We start from the raw sequence: 18,466 nt of genomic DNA on the forward strand, positions 1-18,466 counted from the left end.
ATGTCGTTTAAAAGACACATTAATCCTAACCGGCAACGAGATACATCCTTTAAAAACATCCATTAGACGCGCCTCAAATTCACTCTCAGAACGTCGCGGATCACTTGAAGCAGACTCATTCAGTTGCACGGTAACGTCCTCTCATGCGCCAACCGGCAACCACAAAAGGTAGTTTGTTTGATATTGTCGAGCAGTGGCCTTTATATTTTGGTGGTTTAAGATAGAAAGGTATCCAAATGTTCTTCAGGAGAAGACTACATAGGCTACTGCTGGTCTACAATATTTATTTTTGTGGATGGTGTTTGGTGGGCTATAATCGGTGTTGAACAAGATTGACAATGGATTTGAATACAATGTTTATGAATTAATAATTTCTGTCGACAAGCCACCAAATTGTTATCACTGATACAAGGACTATGTTGTGCAAATATAGATGCCAAGAATTGTTTGACCACAAGTGATACTGTAAAAATGTGTGCGTGCCCACTCCCAACTTGAATCGTAGCCATGACATGTCCTTATATATCCACATTAATTAAGATAAATTGACGTAGGTGAAGAATATGGTTAAAGAAATTGGTGTTCTGCAAAATATGTAGGCTATTTATTTTTCTTAGATTTTGTTTAATTGTCTGTTTTCTGTTGTAACGTCAGCCATTCATTTTGCGTTAGTCTCCTTCCTCTCCAATTATAGGTGATTTAAGCCATGGCTCATTGAGCAGTTACATTTTCGTTAAAGCGAAGGTTTACAATGCTTAGACCATTTACTGAATAGCATTTTACGTGCATTAAATTAAAACTATTTTCCCAGGAAAATATTGTTACTATTATTGTTACTATTATTACTATTATTATTAATATGCCTATATAATTTTGTTGTGATTTATGTAATTATCTGTAGGTTAATTAAATTAATATTATTATTAGGCTATTGCTTTTTTTTACTAACCTATTTGCCTTTGCTCTCCGTATCACGTCTTAGCACTGAGAATATACTGTACTCCTTAAAATACCATAATGTTACAGGAATGTGTGGTCACAGTTGTAGTTTATAGTAAATGACCACGTTGGTGTTTGTGACAGCAGGGAGCTGTGCCCGACGATTTGAATTCGCTAATAAACGTTTCACAGAGGTCCTTGGCCTGTGGCTTCGGGCACAGTTCTCTGGCCACACCAGTCGGCCATTACATTATTTATCGTTAAAAGTTCGAAAACCCCCATTAACTATAGGTTTATCGTATTGGTTTAAACCGTGTCATATAAACCAGATTTTGCTTTCGTTTATTGGATATAACTGTTTGAAGTAACCTGCATATATACATATAATACATGTATTTAATATATATATATATATATATACACTACTGGTCAAAAGTTTTAGAACACCTACTCATTCAAGGGTTTTTCTTTATTTTTACTATTTTCTACATTGTAGAATAATAGTGAAGACATCAAAACTATTAAATAACACATATCGAATCATGTAGTAACCAAAAAAGTGTTAGAAAAATCAAAATATATTTTATATTTGAGATTCTTCAAATAGCCACCCTTTGCCTTGATTACAGCTTATATATATATATATATATATACTACCGTTCAAAAGTTTGGGGTCACTTAGAAATGTCCTTGTTTTCGAAAGAAAAGCAAATTTTTTGTCCATTAAAATAACATCATATTGATCAGAAATACAGTGTAGACATTGTTAATGTTGTAAATGGCTATTGTAGCTGGAAATTGCTGATTTTTTAAATGGAATATCTACATAGGCGTACAGATGCCCATTATCAGCAACCATCAGTCCTGTGTTCCAATGGCACATGGTGTTTGCTAATCCAAGTTTATCATTTTAAAAGGCTACTTGATCATTAGAAAACCCTTTTGCAATTATGTTAGCACAGCTGAAAACTGTTGTGCTGATTAAAGAAGCAATAAAGCTGACCTTCTTGAGACTAGTTGAGTATCTGGAGCATCAGCAATTGTGGGTTCAATTACAGGCTCAAAATGGTCAGAAACAAACACCAGTCTCAACGTCAACAGTGAAGAGGCGACTCCGGAATGCTGACCTTCTAGGCAGTGTTGCAAAGAAAAAGCCATATCTCAGACTTTCCAATAAAAATAAAAGATTAAGATGGGCAGTCTGAGATGTGGCTTTTTCTTTGCAACTCTGCCTACAAGGTCAACATCCCAGATTCGCCTCTTCACTCTTGACGTTGAGACTGGTGTTTTGCGGGTACTATTTAATGAAGCTGCCAGTTGAGGACCTGTGACCTGTGTTTCTGTTTGCGCTGTTCTGTGAAGGGAGTAGTACACAGCGTTGTACGAGATCTTCAGTTTCTTGGCAATTTCTCGCATGGAATAGCCTTCATTTCTCAGAACAAGAATAGACTGACGAGTTTCAGAAGAAAGTTCTTTGTTTCTGGCCATTTTGAGCCTGTAATCGAACCCACAATTGCTGATGCTCCAGATACTCAACTAGTCTCAAGAAGGCCAGTTTTATTGCTTCTTTAATCAGCACAACAGTTTTCAGCTGTGCTAACATAATTGCAAAAGGGTTTTCTAATGATCAATTAGCCTTTTAAAATGATAAACTTGGATTAGCAAACACAACGTGCCATTGGAACACAGGACTGATGGTTGCTGATAATGGGTCTCTGTATGCCTATGTAGATATTCCATTAAAAATCTGCAGTTTCCAGCTACAATAGCCATTTACAACATGAACAATGTCTACACTGTATTTCTGATCAATTTGATGTTATTTTAATGGACAAAAAAAGTCCATATATACATATATACAGTAAATACGTGGCTTATATATGCCTAATAATTTATGGGCTAAATATCATAACAAAAAATTGTAGCATTTTATCAGTTTCTATGTTAGATAGAAACATGACTGACAGACTATCAGTAGGCCTATTTATTATTCAACCTCCAGGAAATGCCAATATCAAGTTTTAGTTTGGGAATAGGGAATATCATATATTCTATGCAACAATTATTTCTATATTTTTATTTCGAGAACTTGTGGAATCCATTATGTTGCTATTCCATAGACCTCCACACAGTGGTGCTATTTCTACATGAAGTGGCAGGTTTCCTTATATCGTTGTGTCACGCTGTCACTGTATACTGAGCAAACGAGACCAATGAAAACCAGATGAACGGTAGCCTAGGCCAGTGGTTCCCAAACTGTGGTGCGCGAGGGGTTGGAAGCGGGGGCGCGCGCCTTATTTTTTAAAGGTACTAAGTCTGGCTTTAAACGTACTCTTGAAAGTTGTAATAGTAGAATACACAAGGTGCAATTTCTAAATTGGGTAATGCATCATCAGTTCCTCTTGTCATGTTAGTCATCGCATACCTTAGAGAGCTATTTATAACTTGTCAGAAATGTCCAGATCAACTAGCCCATGTCAGCTAGCTTTTTTTTATTTAGTATTTTTTTAGCCCATAGATGTTGTAATTTTTTAGTCACCCCAATATCACATGAATACACGTTAGACGGCAAAATGTATAGAATTGCAAGAAAATGTGCTTTAAAACTGCTACATTTTCTTTGCACCCCATGACAAAATGTATATAATTGCAGGAAATAAGCTTTAAACCTGCAAAATTCTCTCCACCAGCAAGAAGGTTGTGAACAGTGTGTGTCATGAACACTGCTTGTGCCCATAGAAATAGACGTGGCGCGTGCACACACGCGCAGGGGGGATGCGGGATGTTCTCCAATGCTGGAAGCGGGGTCCCGAGTGAAAAAAGTATTATTATTTTAAATTGACATTTTCGTTATACTTTTTCATTCCCCTGTGTTGTTGTCCTGTAGCGTTGAGGCTTCACCAATTGTCCAAGGCTACACACACAACACAGTCATAACGGTGGTATTAATTCGGCATCATGGTTGACATATTCCAGATGCATTCTTCTTTAAGTTATTCTGCTGACTTCTTGAATTTAAATGAGCTTTGTGCCGGAGGTCTGCGTCAAATCACCGGATCATTTCCTATCAAATCCCAGCATGGACTTTGATGAGAAGTAAATAAAAGACTGTTATTCTTATTTTGGGGCTGTGGTGACGCAGTGGGCTCAGAGGGTCTTAGAATCTAGATACTGTATCATCCAGTGACTAGCCTAGCCTACTCAGTCTCCGTCAGCCAGTCCAAGAGGCTCGTTGGAGCCCGGTCATTCGCTGAATGCAGACCTCCCACCAGCAATCCCGCTCCCCTCTCATCCCAATGTGGGTCTGTTTGTCTCGGCCCCCCAGATCTAGACAGGCAGACAGACCTGTTTCAACTTACCTGGGGATGTTGTGTGCTCAATTGTTCTAACTGCTTCATAATTACTATCATGTTTTACAAAAGCTTTAGGGATATTTCATGATTTAAATCATTTAAAGGCTTCTTTCGGATGGTTTTCTATTGGGGCTATTGTCGAGATAAATTTTTCATTGTTTCACGGCATTCTGAAGTTTCACGCTTGTTTGAGCTCATGCGCAAGACTCACTGCTACTACTGCCTCTGAACAGTCTTATTATTTTAGATTCCCAGTTTCCCAAGAAATTGAAAACAGATAGAGTGAAGTGGAGTAAGTGCAGGAGAGCTGCAAACGAGTCACCAAGCAGTGTTCAATTATTTAAGAGGACCCAAATAGCCAAGGAATGGCTGCTTTGCAGGAGGAGGCGAAATGCACATCAGTTATCAAAACATTTCCTTGAATAAATACACGGAAGAATATTCACACACACAAGCCACAGGATCAACAACAAAAAAATGTATATTTCATTTCATCTGCCTTTAGGTGAAGCTTTGTGATAAATGCGGGCAAGCACCTTTGCAATAGGCTACCTACAGCAGCCAGTTTGCATGGCAAGCGCTTTGCGAATAGCAATTACTTTCTAAATAGCAAATCCGACGGTTATCGTTTAATAGGCAGCCTAATAAATAATACATAATATTCAGTGTCAGGCAAAAATAGCAATATATTTATAAGAATAGTAGGCCTATAGGCTATCAATAATCATATTTGAGGATAACAGAAAACAGATCTATGCTTAAGTCACATTTTATACCCCTTAATTTCGAACTTCATTCCAAGTATTTTCGAAAACCCTTATTTCACTTGAAAGGACATTGGGGTTTTGATTGCCTGTTCTTCTAGACATTTTAAATTACGTGTCTCTATAGTTTAGTGGCGTGTAAAGAATATTTATCCTTGTGAGAAAATCCACACAGATTGCTGCGTAAACGTGACAACTCGAGCCAAACCCATTCTGCCAGTAGCCACAAACACGTACATTTAAACGGCTCGTTTTCACGTATAAATGAAGATTACCTCTAATTTTCGATTTGAAAGGGGGACATTTTTAGGTTAAGTTAAAACCATTGGTCTAACAAATTACATATGTGCGGAGGTCACGTCGGCCACAGTCTAGCTTTAGGGCCATCTTTAAAACTCCACCGGTTCTTTATATAAACTGAGGTTGGGCATTTCACGACCCAAAATGTTCTCACTGAAAAAAAAAATATTTTAAAGATCACTTTAGAAAATGCAGCAGGCATTTTACGCACGTGTTAGATATTTTAATTATACCACCCCCTTACCACTTAAGCTTCGTGCACACGGGTTGTTTAATCTGTAGGCCTATGCGTTCCGGCAGAAGTCAATTCATTTCATTGGGAAGCAATCCGCACCGCTGCGACTGATCTGTCAGACAGTGGTGCGTGGCTCTGCTTGCAGTGTGTCGCATGCGTTGGATTTTTTCAACTTGTGCGTTGCTTTCTTTGCAGTGCGGTAGGCCTACCAGTAGTAAACCACTGAAGAAGTTGCTAATGTGTAGCATGATTATTTTTGTTGTGATGCAGCGCATGGATTGTGAAGACTATGTCAAATGTATTATGCCAAAGCAAAAATGTGCACATGGCATACAGCCTCCAACTCGTTAGCGGACGCACGCACACACGTTTCAATAGCATGGCATATGCATCCCTCCCCCAAAGACATATGTTGATTAATTGGTTTATAATACTTTTACAAATCAATGATAAGGTATTGTCTGGACACTTTTTTTATTAGTTCCCAGAAGCGATTTGAAAAACCTTTATGCACAGACCAGACGCTGGTGTCTCGCCCACGCACTGCAACATCATCATCATTATCATATTTAATATTATTGACGAATGAGCTACGCGCATTGGCCGGCCTTCCGCCACTGTCTCCTCTCAAGCACCCCAGCGCGCATCTCGTGTATTCTCACCCAGAACACTGCGATCAGCAGAACGGTTCCAAACTGCCAATGGTCGACCTTTTCGAGCTGTTAATGAACCTTCATTAGGGTGCTCCAAACCAGGTAAGGTTCTGCGGTGTACTCACATCTAGCCTATACTGGTATCTATTGAATTGAAACATGTATAGAGTTTTATTGATGTGACTTATGGAGAGGGTTTGACAAAAGGGTGTCGTTAACAATTTGAGTTGGCAAAGAGCGTTGTTAACACTGTGACCGCAAACGACAGGATTCCAAGGTGCCCTCTCTGGCACCTTAAATCAAGTTCTATCAGTCTTGCGGTCATTCTCGAGGCGATCATTTGATCAGTTTTGTCTGAGCTTGGACATCGTGAAGTTTGATGTCAATGGGCCTCCACTTAAAAAACAAATGTGATCCAAGCGTTTTTACAACATTTATCATCTCCAGAGACTGTTCCAAGGATTCCTTAAAGCAAAATGGCAATTGTTAGGCTATATCATGCCTAACAAAACACTGCAGGAATAGAATGACCAAAAGTAGCGTTTGAGACGTGCATGAAATATTGCTACATGCGCCACTGTATCTCCTACATATTGCCCACCCTCTCTCTATGATCCGCGCACAGGCACGCACGTGGAGGCCCCAGACCCTCTCGAGCTTGTTGCATCAGTTATTCAGGAGGCTAAACTATGAGTCTCGAAGGCATAAGTAGCATCACTGTGGTCGGTCCTCACATGTACTGGTTCCCAATTAATGTGATGTATCACACTGTCTTTCTGAGGTTTTTGGGACGGTTGCAGCCAAATGGGCATTTCCCAGGCATTAAACTCCCATTGCATTCACACTGTGTGCATACAGTGTCAAATATTTTACACATGTTGTAAAGCTTTGACTTGTGTTTATAAACACCATTATATATTTGTTTTCTGTTGTTCATGCATGCTCCTATAGCCTACACATTACAGTATTCTTTAAAATATATATAATATCCAATTTGATCTGAAGGATTTGAGTCTTGACCCACTGGACACAGACGTCAATTCAAGGTCTATTCCACGTTGGTTCAATCAGTGTGTGCCCAGGTGGCAATGAGACAGAAAGTAAAGACAAGACAGCAAAGTGAACCCTTCCATAGTGCCAGGCTGCCAACCATGAAGTGGCATATACGTTTTTCATCACCATCACACCATGTGCTATTGAAAGTGACCTTAAACATATCAGAGCCTGCAACAAAAACAAAACAGAGTTTATCAAATATTTCGGACAGACTGTTTTGTGTGGCCCTCTCGTTTTTGTACTACACAGAGAGCCGAGGTCGTCCTGACTGTAGTACATAAATGAGAGGGCCACACAAAACAATTTAGCCTCATTATTTATTAAAAGCCAGTAACATCTGTCTATCTATCAAGAATGTGGTTTATTATTAACTGGTTTCACCTGACAGTTGTATTTACATAAGACATCTAATAAAACAGACGGGCAGAGGCAGGGACGGCCATTTAGTCCACCTTTATTAGACTCCTGATATCGTTGTTGAGCATGGACTTAAACCTCACCCTTTTGTATTTAATCTGCCTACCTATCTACTCTGATGATAGGCTTACTATTCATTGTGGATTATTATCAGTAATAACATAATTTGTATCTGACATAGGCACACATTGTATCAGATATCAAATATATGTGAATAGCAATGGCGCACAGTCTCGCCAAATCTGATGTTTGAAAGGGAAATTCCAAGTAAGTGAAAAATATTAGGACTTCCATATTAGAAGGATTTAAGCAAGAAGGAAGGAATAGGACAAATTACTTTTGATGCCTCCTCCCCTCTCCCCCGCGCTTGCTTTCTTCTCTCTCCACTCCTCTCTGCCTCTCGCCTCCCTCTTTCATGAACCCGCTTGTCAGTTAGCGCGCCCGTTGACACCGGAGAGATTCAATTTGACACACTCAGATTGTTCTGCGCGAAACTGTAACTGTTTGGCCGATATCAAGATTTCTTCAATTCAAACATTCTCTGTGTCGCAGACATTGTGATTTCGGTCCATTTTTCTTTTGTTTGAGGAATTTGGTTGTTTTGCCTGTTGTTAACATTTTCCTGGTTATGATGCGTTTTGTGTTTTCCTTGTTCCCCGTGAAGCAGCCACGAGTTCAGAGGAGGACAGATTTGTGCCTCGGCCTTGTCTAACCGGTGACGACTGAAACAACTTGCGATCAAACGACTCCAGCTGGCCCATCGACAAGGTTCTCTGCTCCTCGAGACGCAGCGGCTCGAGCTCCAGCAGGATTTAGCGCTCAAGCAAGCCTCTGCGAAGCACTGGTCTCTTGCGAAAGAGACTCTCTTTCTCTGTGTGTGTCTCGCTCTCTCTCTCTATCTCTCTCGCTGAGGCATACACCACTCTCACACAGACAATAAGCCAATATTGTCTACCCATCTCTCTCCTTTCTCTTGGACTCGCTCACATCCAGCGCTCGGAGAACGAAGTTGTGTCCAGCGCACCGACTCTAGCCGATTTCCGCCCGTGGTTGATCCGACGCAGCCCAACCCTGGATTCAATACTTTTAATCAATGGACAGAGCCTCCTCAACGGCCAGCAGAGGTACAGACACGCCATAAGCAGTGAGTACAAGTCAGAGGTGTTCCCTAGTGACAAACCTCACCGTTTCCATCGATTTCACATGAATTGTAATAAGCCATAATGCTGTTTATATTTTCTGACTACACATCGGCAGCAGCTGTGTAATACAGTAATGCAATCGATTATGAGAAAGAGAAATCACGTGTTGCGCTCAGGGGTAAATAGCCTATCTAGGGCTTATTATCTGATTGCTAAAATGGTCGATAGGCTAAGCTATTGGTTGAAAACTTTCATGGAATTATTAATAGGCCTATAACGATATCTATAGCATATCTCCAATTCTCCCAACGTTGTTTATGGTGAGTTTTTCGGTGACTTAATCCATATAACAATGTTTTTGGGCACAGATTTCATCACCAGACTAAACGATCCAAACGATTATTATTATTATATTATTATTATTATTATTAATGATATTATTATTATTATTATTAGAAGTAGTAGTAACCTATTATATTAATAGTCCAATGTAATAATGACAATGATGGCAATTATTATTATGTTAGCCTATAGCCGAATGATAAATAATAATATGATTGCTAACTATAACAATTCATGATTATCAAGCAATTTCCATAATAATGATTTCACATATGCCGACATACAGTATGTAGCCTATCATTCTATTTCATTTGATTGATGTGACTCGTGCATAAGAAAGGTCAAACGAATGTCCATATAGTAGACTAAGGGAAAACGCCGAATACATTTGTAGCTATGAATGCAGTCTTCTTTTTTTATTGTTTGACTACTTTTTACATGTAGAATTGTGCTCATTTTCAGTTGGTGAAACGGCATACTTCCTCATTGTCGAGTAACAAAGTGAAAACAGTTATTTTGTTAACTCCCTGGTTGTTATAACGTGTGATATTTATCAATCAAAAAGAGATTATGTAAAACACAAATTCCATTTTCTTTCTGTGCTGCCCCCTCGTTGGAATTGTATTTTCTAAAACCTAGGCTATTCAGTTTTCCTGAGAATGTATCAATAGAAACACCTCGTTTAGAGTTGGCCCTGTAATGTTACACACCAAGGTTAATCTTCCATCTTTTTATTTCTCCATCGAGCAAAAGCTTTCAAATTACAAATCATTAATTCACTCTCCTGCATAGGCCAGGTTGGATGTGCTTTACTAGCGTATCCAGTGGATTTTGTGTTTTGTATAACAGCGTGAGTTAAGTTTTAGGCCTACTTTTGAGATTAGGTTTTATAGTGACTCATATGGTGAATATTTTTGCCCCAGAAAATATAATCGTTTGAGAGAATAATTTATCAATTCACCAAAGGACTAGTTTAGGACACATGCTGCTCTCGCGAACGTGAGTTGTTTGTCCCAATATGGAACACATTTCTTCATATTTGTGTGTGTGTGTGTGTGTCTGTGTGTGTGGGTTCATTTAGGTTGTCTTCTACTTTAACACTGGACTAATATTGAACCTTATTGTAGATTTGGACTTAACTGTTGAAAATCACATCATGTAGCCTACTTTGTGAAACTGCGTCATGATTAGCATTTTCTTAGAACTCTCTTGTTTAACTTTTAAAATAATGACTTAATGACTGAGCTATTATTTTTTGAAAGGTGTCAGTTGAGTTAGAAATTAACAGCCAAGTTTTGAATGTAGAATTACGTGAATTTCCACTCATGGAGTTACTGAAAAGATACATATTAACTAATTAATTCATCAAATAATGTAGTCAGTTAGCGCGAATGAATTTTGTTGTCATTTGTTGGACATTAGCCTATATTATTTTAAACCTATATTTAATATAATTAAATATATTCTAATGAATTAATATAATATCTTAGGCCTATAATAATACGAGTATTAATACGATCCTGTGTCTTCTAAGCACCCTAATTAAAAGCTATATGCCAAAACGCGTTGGTAGGCTATTGAATAATAAACACACACTTTCTATTGATCTGCCATTCCTCAAAGGGTGGCTGAATAATTTTCACATTTCTAGTTTGCTCTTCTCACCTTAGCGAGGCAGCTACCAAAGCCTAAAACAGTTTCCTCTTCACCCAATAGAATATTTCGTGACTTATCTAACTGTATAGGCTCTAACGTTAAAACAAATGCATGCGTAATATTTTTTAGATTTAAATCGTATAATGTATGGATTGATTAGTGGCTAATACGTACGTAATGGTATGGGAATATATGTTTTGTTACCTGTATAATATTCCACATAGCTACTTCGATCTCATTCTGTATTAGGCATAGCATACTTTCACCGAATTCAACGGCTATACCTCCAATACTAATGAGAAGAGCATGGACACACAGACTGATAATGATCTTTATGCAACAAAGTTATGAATTCCACACGGCATCAGTGACAGTGTAGGTAGGCTAGTCTGTCTCACATTTTCACAGAGGGGGTCGTCTGATCCTATCCTAATGTTGCCAATACAATTATAAGGTCTACGTTTCCTCTTGCAATCAATACCGGCAACATGCGATCAGGGGTTGAAGTAATGCTGAGTTTCAGACTAAATGGAAAACAGTCGCTCCCAGCATTAAGTCAAAAGCAATAGTTGTGTCAATAGTTTTGAATGGTACTAAAAAGCTATTCTTATTAGGTCCCAAATTCTCAAGTAGGGCCTAAACACGTAGATTACCAAGAGACCAAACACAGTGATCAGCTCCCACGATTAAGTATTCAGTTACACGGAGATTGACTTTGCTCGTTCTGGCCCACAACCAATAGGTCTACTCAAGTAAATGTAATTTTGGGGAGTAGCTCTGGCAAAAGCGTGTAGGCCAGTTCTAGTACAGTAGATAGATAAATCAGGAATATTCGTTTTATTGTTGCCACCAGTCAGTGGGAGGCATTATTTTATTACAAATGTCATCATCGACCATTTCTCCTTTTACATAAACGTGTCTCTTATGTGTTTGAGTAAAAACAGAGCCCCGGAGCAGTCCAACAAAGTTCTGTGCCAAGCCAAAAGAAAAATGAATTCGTTTCAGCTCTTACAATTTAGACTTTTTTCATTCACACCTGATATCGCTTTGTTTAAAGTTTGCCTAGATGTTGAGATTTTGGCACAGAGCTCACATTTTCTCGGCACTGAAAGGAATTGACTTTATAGCGCGCACAAGTGCGTATCATAACCGAAGCAATAAATTAAACAAAATAAATGGAATTCCGACTTTTCACGGTGCCTTTTCTCATACCATTACTTGAATTTCGCCCGGGAGTTACGTGAATTCATAACTGTGATTTGTGTCAATTCAGAAAATGTTTTTCAACTGTCATTGACCCGGATGCCAACTGACTCCAGTTATCCTATAACGACACTTTTTTTCTTCATTTTTAAGAATTTAGCAGACGCTCTTATCCAGAGCGACTTATAGGAGCAATTACGGTTTGCTCAGGGGCATATCAACAGATTTTTCACCTATTCCGTAGGAGCAATTACGGTTTGCTCAGGGGCATATCAACAGATTTTTCACCTATTCCGCTCTGGGATTTGAACCAGCAACTTTTCGGTACTGGCCCAGCGCTCTTTAGGGCTAGGCTACCTGCTGCGTTATGATGCAGATCATCATCAAAGCACATCATCCGCAAATTTGAATATTTGAAGTCAGAGCGACTTAAGTGAAAGTATTTTGACTTAACTTTCTCACCCCAGCAATACTGTAGGCCTATCTACGTTTATTTAAATAATTCTAAAATAATGTAAACACATCACAGTCAATTAGATAATGAATGTGGCTGTTTTGGGGGTAGGCTATACACAAGAGTCACTAATTCAGCTGCATCATGAAATACTCAAATGCGTCAAGATTGCTTCAATAGCAATAAGCTAAAATGAGACTTGTCACTGATGCATTTTTGCCCTATCTCTCCATCCCACCTCCCACCCTCCCTCCATCCCTCCATCCTCCACCCCTCCCACCCCTCACTGGTGAAGGTTATAAACAGCAGGAAGCCATTATTTTCAATTATTTTGTTTGTCACAGATTATTGTCCTTTTAACTTGGCCTTTGTTGTGCTCCAATCCATCCTTTCTCTTTATGACTCATTTTAAGACAGAGACTCTCATGCCCTGTAAATGTGTGTGACAATGACTGCCTCCCTCCTCTCCTCCACATTGTCTATGATATCCTGTTCACTTATCTTGTGGTGTTGTGCCAGTAACCGAAAGGTCTCTGGTTCTAATCCCCGAGACGACTAGGTGAAAAATCTGTCGATGTGCCCTTGAGCAAGGCACTTAACCCTAATTGCTCCTGTAAGTCGCTCTGGATAAGAGCGTCTGCTAAATGACTAATTATTATTATTATTATTATTATTATCTTCCCCTCTTCCCGCTGCTCTGTTCTCTCCTCTCTCTGTCCATTTTTCCTGTGTGAACCCAGCTATCTGTGTTCACATATCAAAGGTGTGTCTATGCTATTAAACAGCAGATTAGATATCAGCAGGGATGGTCTATGGGGAAATAAAGGGCACACTATTAACAGCTTCAATGTAGCGCTCCAACTGGTAGCTTCTAGTCTTCAATCGTGTGTTCGATTCCTGCTGGGGACACCCATACGATAACATGTATGCATGCATGACTGTAAGTCGCTTTGGATAATTATTATGGCATAATATAAAGGAATACACTGGACAATAAAGTGCTAAACTGTACATTGGTGTTGTACTATAAACCCAAGAGGGGTTGACTGTATCTAAACCGCAGCCATTCCTCTTCTGGTGAATCTGCTGTGACTCTGGTGCGAGCTAGCCAACTGAGTTGAGTTGGCTTTGGCATGTAGTGTGTGCCAGGCAGCAGCCCTGTTGATGTGGCATGCCTGTTACTGCCATCTCAGCCTTCCACACAGCACACCATACCCAGGAGATCAGGATACAGCAGGTGTGAGGCCGCTGCTTCAGTGTCACTGTTGTCACGCGGAAGGCTGAGTTTGTGTGTGTGTCTCTGTTAGTGTGTGTGTGTGCATGCGTGCATGAATGCTTGCGTGTGTGCATGCATCCGCGTGTGTGGTGTGTGTGTTCCCAGGCTGTGTTACACAGAGGATGACCTAGGGTCCCATGTGTGTGCCTGTGAGTCAGTGTGTGGTCCCTGGAAGTGTCAAAGCAGCCAGCCTGTGTTGTGTGCTGGCTGTGGTTTGCATGTATGTGTGTGTGTGTGTGTGTGTGCCTGTGTACGTGCGTGTGTGCATGCACATGGGGTGGGGTTATAAAGTCCTGCTGTTAACTCTTTATCTTTTATTGTCAAATGAGATGTTTATGAGAGAGCTAAACATGTTCGCCAGAAGGGCCCTCGCACCCCTCTCTCTCCAACTCTCCCCCTCTCTCTCCAACTCTCCTCCTCTCTCTCCAACTCTCCCCCTCTCTCTCCAACTCTCCCCCTCTCTCTCCAACTCTCCTCCTCTCTCTCCAACTCTCCCCCTCTCTCTCTAACTCTCCAACTCCCCCCTCTCTCTCCAACTCTCCCCCTCTCTCTCCAACTCTCCCCCTCTCTCTCCAACTCCCCCCCTCTCTCCAACTCTCCCCCTCTCTCTCCAACTCTCCCCAACTCTCCCCGGCTCTCTCCAACTCTCCCCCATGAGCACTACAACACACCCGACCACAGCACTTCATGAATGCTCAACATACAGATAAACACCCAACAATATCACAAGACTCACATTCAGCTACACAGGTTTTCATATCATTTCCGTGGACGCTTTTGTTGTTGTGGTGGTGCAGCAGGTTCATGCCAGGCCAAAAGGATGGTGCTATCATATTAACACCCAGTGATAAGCAGCTTTCTGCCAATCCCTCCTCCCCAGTACACACAGAGAGAGAGAGAAAAAAGAGCGAGAAAGAGAGAGAAAGAAAGAGAGGGAAATAAAGAGAGAGAGACAAAGAGAGAGAGAGAAAAGAAAAGAGAGAAAGAGAGAGAGAGAGAGAAAGAAAGAAAGACAAAGAAAGAAAGAGCAGAAGAGACAATCGCAACACTTTCAATATCTCTCCCTCTACCCATCTTTTATCTCTGTCATAGAGAGCAGCATTAGCCAAAAGTATGATAGCCCTGCTGTAAAACAGGGCTGCGTCCCAAATGACACCCTTTTCCATATGTAGTGCACTACTTTTTACCAGGGCCCATAGGGATCTCATCAAAGTATTGCACTATATAAGGAATAGGGTGCCATTTGGGACACGCAGCAGGTGTTTATTGGAGAACAGAGCTCTGCTGAGTGTAGGTTCAGTAATATGATTAATCAAATCTTTCAATGGTAATATGGCTAATAATGTGTCATAAGCCCTTCACCCTTTTCTGCTTTGCATTTCTGTGGTGGAGCCTTTCATTAATATAATGTTATCACACTGTTAGCAAACAGATAGGCTACAGTGGTACAGGCTAGGCGTGTGTGGTTCACTGCATGGAGACGAAGAGCTACTGTAAGTTTGGATCTCTTGTTTTGTCTTTGGATTTGGAGCCTTTCTCTGTTTCTCCACGGGGTATCTGCATTTTGTCTTTTGTATCATTTAGTTTATATGTGTATTCTTGCAGATTATATTTGTCTGTGTTCTTAGTTACAATGTTTCTCCTCCACTCACTTTTGTTCTTTGTGTGTCTTCCTGTCTGCCCTAATACTATCTCTCCCTCTCGCACCCTCTCTCACCCCTCACCCTGTCACTCACCCCTCACCCTGTCCCTTTTACTATCTATTCATTTTACATTTTACATTTTAGTCATTTAGCAGACACTCTTATCCAGAGCGACTTACATTTAGTGAGTGCATACATATTTTCATACTGGCCCCCCGTGGGAATCGAACCCACAACCCTGGCGTTACCAAGTCTCAATTTGGTGTTTGTCCCATTTTGTGAATTCTTGGTTGGTGAGCGGACCCCAGACCTCACAACCAGAAAGGGCAATGGGTTCTATAACTGATTCAAGTATTTTTAGCCATATCCTAATTGGTATGTCGAATTTTATGTTCCTTTTGATGGCATAGAAGGCCCTTCTTGCCTTGTCTCTCAGATCGGTCACAGCTTTGTGGAAGTTACCTGTGGTGCTGATGTTTAGGCCGAGGTATGTATAGTTTTTTGTGTGCTCTAGGGCAATGGTGTCTAGATAGAATTTGTGCTTGTGGTCCTGGCAACTGGACCTTTTTTGGAACACCATTATTTTTGTCTTACTGAGATTTACTGTCAGGGCCCAGATCTGACAGAATCTGTGCAGAAGATCTACGTGCTGCTGTAGGCCCTCCTTGGTTGGTGACAGAAGCACCAGATCATCAGCAAACAGTAGACATTTGACTTCAGATTCTAGTAGGGTGAGGCCGGGTGCTGCAGACTGTTCTAGTGCCCTCGTCAATTCGTTGACATATATGTTGAAGAGGGTGGGGCTTAAGCTGCATCCCTGTCTCACCCCACGGCCTTGTGTGTTTTTTGCCAATTTTAACCGCACACTTGTTGTTTGTGTACATGGATTTTATAATTTTGTATGTTTTCCCCCCAACACCACTTTCCATCAATTTGTATAGCAGACCCTCATGCCAAATTGAGTCAAAAGCTTTTTTGAAATCAACAAAGCATGAGAAGACTTTGCCTTTGTTTTGGTTTGTTTGTTTGTCAATTAGGGTGTGCAGGATGAAAACGTGGTCTTTCGTACGGTAATTTGGTAAACAGCCAATTTGACATTTGCTCAGTACAGTGTTTTCACTGAGGAAATGTACGAGTCTGCTGTTAATGATAATGCAGAGGATTTTCCCAAGGTTGCTGTTGACGCATATCCCACAGTAGTTATTGGGATCAAATTTTTCTCCACTTTTGTGGATTGGGGTGATCAGTCCTTGGTTCCAAATATTGGGGAAGATGCCAGAGCTAAGGATGATGTTAAAGAGTTTAAGTATAGCCAATTGGAATTTGTGGTCTGTATATTTTATCATTTCATTGAGGATACCATCAACACCACAGGCCTTTTTGGGCTGGAGGGTTTTATTTTGTCCTGTAGTTCATTCAATGTAATTGGAGAATCCAGTGGGTTCTGGTAGTCTTTAATAGTTGATTCTAAGATTTGTAGTTGATCATGTATATGTTTTTGCTGTTTGTTCTTTGTTATAGGGCCAAAAAGATTAGAGAAGTGGTTTACCCATACATCTCCATTTTGGATAGATAACTCTTCGTGTTGTTGTTTGTTTAGTATTTTCCAATTTTCCCAGAAGTGGTTAGAGTCTATGGATTCTTCAATTACGTTGAGCTGATTTCTGACGTGCTGTTCCTTCTTTTTCCGTAGTGTATTTCTGTATTGTTTTAGTGATTCACCATAGTGAAGGCGTAGGCTCAGGTTTTCTGGGTCTCTGTGTTTTGGTAGGATAGGTTTCTCAATTTCCTTCTTAGGTTTTTGCATTCTTCATCAAACCATTTGTCATTGTTGTTAATTTTCTTTGGTTTTCTGTTTGACATTTTTAGATTTGATAGGGAAGCTGAGAGGTCCAATATACTGTTTATGTTTTCTACTGCCAAGTTTACACCTTCACTATTACAGTGAAACGTTTAGTCCAGGAAGTTGTCTAAAAGGGATTGAATTTGTTGTTGCCTAATTGTTTTTTGGTAGGTTTCCACACTACTTTCCTTCCATCTATAGCATATCTTAATATTATTCAGTTCCTTTGGCTTTGATGCCACATGATTGAGTATTGCTCTGTTCAAGTAGACTGTGATTTTGCTGTGATCTGATAGGGGTGTCAGTGGGCTGACTGTGAACGCTCTGAGAGACTCTGGGTTGAGGTCAGTGATAAAGTAGTCTACAGTACTACTGCCAAGAGATGAGCTATAGGTGTACCTACCATAGAAGTCCCCTCAAAAGCCTACCATTGACTATGTACATACCCAGTGTGCGACAGAGCTGCAGGAGTTGTAACTTGTTTTTGTTGGTTGTCGTTGTTGTGCCTAGGGGGGCATATGGCGGAGGGAATGCTGTGACCTCCAGGTTTGTGTTTGTCCCCTTGGGTGCTGACGGTCTCAGGTTCTTGTCCAGGTCTGGTGTCTCTCTCTCTCTCTCTCTCTCTCTCTCTCTCTCTCTCTCTCTCTCTCTCTCTCTCTCTCTCTCTCTCTCTCTCTCTCTCTCTCTCTCTCTCTCTCTCTCTCTCTCTCTCTCTCTCTCTCTCTCTCTCTCTCTCTCTCTCTCTCTCTGTCTCTCTCTGTCTCTCTCTGTCTCTGTCTCTGTCTCTGTCTCTCTCTCTGTCTCTCTCTCTCTCTCTCACGTCTGTGCCTGTGTATTTGTTGTGTCTGTGTGAGACTGAAATTTAGGAGTAGCCAATTTTGAATTGTAGATTAAAGTAGTGAATTTCAAAATAGTTTTTGTCTAAATAGCTGCTCAAGGTCACAAAAATGCCTCTGTCTCTTCTCTAAGGCCTTACATGATGTCCATCTCTGGGACAGATATTTAACTTCTTATCGACTCAATGCTAACTGCCGCTTTTATCTCACTGTTGATCTCCCAGCACCATATAAATATCACACTGTATGATACAGTAGGATCTTAATTTGAGCCAGTTTGGTACAGCAGGAAAATAATCATGCAGCAACAGGAAATATGAATTATTATGTGGGTTATAATTAATGGACATTTTT

Source organism: Coregonus clupeaformis, unplaced genomic scaffold, assembly GCF_020615455.1.
Source record: "Coregonus clupeaformis isolate EN_2021a unplaced genomic scaffold, ASM2061545v1 scaf1093, whole genome shotgun sequence".
Taxonomy (NCBI): domain Eukaryota; kingdom Metazoa; phylum Chordata; class Actinopteri; order Salmoniformes; family Salmonidae; genus Coregonus; species Coregonus clupeaformis.